Genomic DNA, 5,363 nt, shown 5'->3' on the forward strand with positions numbered 1-5,363 from the left:
GTGAGGGGATTCTCTATATAGTATATAGGGAAGAGAAGAAGACCTAGAACTAAGGCTTAAGGGACTCTAATTTAAAGAGACAAATAAGGAAAAGGAGCTCCTAAAGCAACTTGGGGTAAGAATAGAGAAGTAGAAGGTATACTAGGAAAAGTATAGTTATATAGAAGCCAAAGGCAAAATATTTAAAGAAAAAAGGAGGAGTTAACACTGTTGTAACTGAGAAATTGAGCAAGATAAAGACTGAAAATCATCTACCCAATTAGTGCAAAAATGGTTGTGGTAGAGGTGTTGATGAGGAAGGCATATTGGAAGAGTAAGTTGAGATAGGAAAATGGAAATAGAAAATGTAGACAATTCATGAAGTATTTAACTGACTAGAATGAGAGAAAAATATGATATCTGGAGGGGAAAGTAAAACCCAGGGAAACTATTTGTTTGTTATTTTCAGATAAGTGAGACTAAGTCATGTTTAGGAGCTGATGAGAAGGAGCCAGTAGAAAAGGAGAGGTTGAAGATAGTTAATGGAACAAATGAGATCCAGAGCACTGGTAGAGGATTTTTACTTTAGATGAAAAGATTTAACATCTCCTTTATTGCAGTAGGAGGGAAGGAGAAAGAATGGGTTGAGATAAAGGTGGGCTTATAGGTTCAGTAGCAAAAAACTGAGGGAATTCCAGATTGTAGCTTCTATTTTTTTTTGGTGTAGCTTCTATTGTCTTTTTTAGTGATGTAGAATACCTGTTGATATTGAGTGAGTTAGAAGGTTTAAAAGCAATAGCATATGTGAAGGGACTAGTACATACTAAGTGCTTAATAAATGATAGCTTTGTGTTACTTGCAGCTTTAAAGAGGTTTTCTATGGTTATATAGGGCCAGTGCCATATAGCATGATTTGAGAACATTCAAAATATCTCCTTTATATTCTGGCAAAGTGCTTGAAACTCTATTTTGAGAAAATGTTTACATTGGATTAAGGCATTTTAAGATACTGTTTTATGTGTTCATATTTTGGTGAAATATATATATATATATATATTTTTTTTTTTGTCACACCACATGACATGTGGGATCTTAGTTCCCTGACCAGGGAGCGAACCTGTGCCCCCTGCAGTGGAAGCTTGGAGCTTCCAGTGGACCACCAGGGAAGTCCCAGTGTTAGCTCTTTTTGTTTGTTCATTTGAAAATTCTTTCTTTAGTCCTTGCTTTCCAAGGTGCATATGATAGTGTAAATTTTATTAAGAGTTTTGTTGTATGAGCTCTTATATTTAGGTCACTGATCCATTTTGAGTTAACTTTTGTACGTGGTGTGGGGTAGGAGTTGAACTTTATTCTTTTGCATGTGGATATCCAGTTGTCCCAGCACCATTTGTTGAAGAGACTGTTTTTCCCCAATGAATGGTCTTGCACCAATGTTGAAAATCAACTGGAATAGATAAATGAGTTTATTTCTGGACTCTCAATTCTATTCCATTGATCTATATGTTTATTCCTATGCTATTATGACACTATTTTGGTTACTGTAGATTTGTAGTAAGTTTTGAAATGGGAAATGTGAGTTCCCCAACTTTGTTTTTCTTTTTTAAGATTGTTTTTGCTATTCAGGGCACCTTGTAATTCCATATGAATTTGAGAACTGGCTTTTTCATTCCTGAAAAAAAATGGCTGTTTGAATTTTAAAAGGGATTGTATTGAATCTGTAGATATCTTTGGGTAGTATTTCTGTCCTAAAATAGCAATATTCCATCAACAAAGGATGATTCTTTTTATTTAGGTTTTCTTTAATGCCTTTTAACAATGTTTTGTATTTTTTAGTGTGAAAGCCTTTCACCTCTTCAGATAAATTTTTTCCCAGGTACTTCATTCTTTTGAATGCTATTGTAAATGGATTTGTTTTCAACTTGTTCATCGCTGATGTATAGAAACACGACTGATTTTGTTGACCTTCTACTGTGCAACTTCTCTGAATTTATTTGTTAGTTATAGTAGCTCTTTTGTGGATTATTTGAGATTTCTATATATAGGATCATGTCGTCTGCAAATACAGATAGGTTGACTTCTTTTCCTTCTGGGTGCCTTTAATTTCTTTTTCTTGCTTAATTACTCTGACTAGAACTTCCAGTAACTGTTGAATAGCAATGGTGATGATGATGATGGTGAAGTGATCATCTTTATCTACTCCCTGATCTTAAGGAGAAAGCTTTCAGTGTTTTACCATTGAGTATGATGCTAGTTGTGGGGTTTTTATAAATGCCCTTTATCATGTTGAGAAAGTTCCAATCAGTTCTAGTTTTTGAGTGTTTTTATCATGAAAGGGTGTTTGAGTTTTGTCAAATGCTTTTTCTGCATCAGTTGAGATGATAACATGGTTCTTTCATTTATTTTATTAATGTGGTGTATCACACTGATTGATTTTCTTATGTTGATCCACACTTGCATTCTTGGGATATATCCTGCTTGGACATGGTGTCTGATCTTTTTAATATGCTGCTGGATTCTGTTTGCTAGTGTTTTGTTAAGGATTTTTGCACCTACATTCATAAAGGATATTGAGCCATGATTTCTTTTCTTGTAATGTGTTTATCTGACCTCATAGAGTGAATTAGGAGGTATTCCCTCCTTTTCTTTTTTTTGGAAGAGTTGTGAAATATGGTCATTAATTTTTCTTTAAATCTTTCGTAGATTCACTTGTGAAGCCATCTGGTCCTGAACTTTTCTTTCTTGGGAGGTTTTTGATTACTGATTAAATCTGTATTGGTTATAGGTCTGTGAAGATTTTCTATTTCTTCTTGAGTCTGTTTTTGGTATCTGTGTTTCTAAGAACTTGTCCATTTCATCTAGGTCTAATTTGTTGGCATACAATGGTTCATAGTATTCTCTTATAATTATTTTTATTTCTGTAAAGTAGGTAGTAATGTCCTTATTTCCATTTCTGATTTTAGTTATTTGAATCTTCTCATTCTCCTTCTGTGTCATTCTAGCTAAAGGGTTGTCAATTTTGTTGAGTTTTTCAGAGGACTAACTTTATTTTCATTGATTCTATTTCCCTATTCTCTAAGTCTGTTATCTTCACTCTAATATTTATTATTTCCTTCCTCCTTTTAGCTTTGTGTTGACTGTGTTCTCCTTCTTCTAGTTCTTTAAGGTGTAATTTTTCTTTTAAGAGCTCAGCTTTTTATTGAACATGTTACTGAAGAGGTTTAGTCAAAAAGACCAAAGCCCATGTCATCATCAGACTCTTCAGATTCTTCTTTCTTTTATTGCACTTACTCTCCTCAGCTGGGGCAGCAGTGGTGGAGGGGGAAGGACCTCCTGCTAGTGCAGCACCAGCTGCTGGGGCAGGTCCACCTGCCCCCACATTGCAGATGAGGCTCCCGATGTTGACATTGGCCAAAGCCTTTGAAAACAAGCCTGGCCAGAAAGGTTCAACATTTACACCAGCTGCTTTAATGAGGACATTGATCTTATCCTCTGTGACCGTCACCTCATAGTCGTGCAGGCTGAGGGCTGAGTAGATGCAGGCGAGCTCCGAGACGGAGGCCATGGTGCGGGCCAGTGCTAGGCAGGGGCTGCCAGGCGCAGTGCTAGTCACCGGATGAAGTGAGGGCCTCACCCCAATGCAGCCTTAGCTTCCTTGGAAGGACCGAGCACCTTAGCGGCAGCTGAGGAAAGGGCTAAGGTGTAATGTTAAATAATTATTATTATTTTTAATGTTTTGGCTGCATCATGTGGCATGTGGGATCCCAGTTCCCCGATCAGGGGTGGAACCCATGTCCCCTGCATTGGAAGCACGGGCAACAGGGAAGCCCCTAAATTATTTATTCAAGATGTTTCTTCTTTTTATTTTTTTATTAATTAATTAATTTTTATTTTTGGCCGCGTTGGGTCTTTGTTGCTGCGCACGGGCTTTGTCTAGTTGTGGCGAGCAGGGGCTACTCTTTGTTGCAGTGTGCAGGCTTCTCATTGCGGTAGCTTCTCTTTGTTGCGGAGCATGGGCTCTAGGTGTGCGGGCTTCAGTAGTTGTGGCACACAGACTCAGTAGTTGTAGCTTGCAGGCTTTAGAGCACAAGCTCAGTAGCCGTGGTGCATGGGCTCAGTTGCTCCACAGCATGTGGGATCCGTCCAGACCAGGGCTCAAACCCACATTCCCTGCACTGGCAGGTGGACCCTCAACCACTGCGCCACCAGGGAAGTCCTCTTCTTTTTAATGTAGGCATTTACTGCTATAAATTTCCCTCTCAGCACTGCTTTCATGGCATCCAAGACATTTTGGTATATTGTATGTTCATTTTCATTCGTCTCTAACTATTTTTTACTTTCCCTTGTAATTTCTTCTTTGATCCATTGGTTGTTTGAAAGTGCATAGTATAATTTCACCATATTGGTGAACTTTCCAGTTTTACTTCTGTTATTGATTTCTTGTTCTTTTCTATTGTGTTTGGAGATAATATTTTGAATGATTTCAATCTTTTAAAATTTACTGAGACTTTTTTTTTGTGGACTGATATATTGTCTAGTTTGGTGAGTGTTCTATGTGCACTTGAGAAGAACAGGTATTTTGCTGTTGTTGGGTGGAATATCCTATATATGTCTGTTAGGTCTAGTTTGATTATAGTGTTCAAGTTTCTTTCCGTTCTATTTCCTTATTAATTTTCTATTTAGATGCTTAATACATTATTGAAAGTGGGATATTGAAGTCTCTATTATTATTCATTCTATTCCTTCAACATTTTCACCATATATTTGGGAGCTCTGGTATTTTGTGTGTATATATTTATAATTGTTATATCTTCTTGACGAATTGACCCTTTTGTGACTATATGTTCTGCTTTTTCTCTTGTAACAGTTTTTCAATTAAAGTCTATTTTATCTGATAGCAGATAGCGGCCCACATCTCTTTTGGTTACTGTTTGCATGGAATATCTTTTTATATTCTTTTACTTTCAACATATGTATGCCTTTAGATCTAAAGTGAATCTTTTTTGACAGCATATAATTGGATCTTGTTTGTTTGTTTTCACTCATTCTACCAATCTCTGCATTTTGGTTGGAGAATATAATCCACTTACATTTAAAGCAGTTACTGATAAGGAAGGACTTACTTCTGCTATTTTGCTATTTTCTGTATGTCTAATATCTTTTTGTCTCTTATTCCCTCTACTACTCTTTTCTTTTGTGTTTAGTTGATTTTTGTAGTGAACTTTTTTGATTCACTTCTAATTACCCTTTGTGTATAATTTTTAGATATTTTCTTAGTAGTTATAAAAGGGAATACATATAACATATTAAATTTATAATGATCTAGTTTGAATTGATACCAACTTCAACAGCATACAAAAACTCTGCTCTTATAGAGCTCTGTCTTC

The 5,363-nt window shown here is 36.3% G+C and overlaps 1 pseudogene; it reads right to left on the bottom strand.

The window, feature by feature from the left end:
• Positions 1-3,197: 3,197 nt before the first annotated feature.
• LOC136118753 (large ribosomal subunit protein P1 pseudogene) lies at positions 3,198-3,541 on the bottom strand (annotated as a pseudogene).
• Positions 3,542-5,363: the final 1,822 nt, after the last annotated feature.

Source organism: Phocoena phocoena, chromosome 2 (genome assembly GCF_963924675.1).
Source record: "Phocoena phocoena chromosome 2, mPhoPho1.1, whole genome shotgun sequence".
In the NCBI taxonomy this organism is placed as follows: Eukaryota; Metazoa; Chordata; class Mammalia; order Artiodactyla; family Phocoenidae; genus Phocoena; species Phocoena phocoena.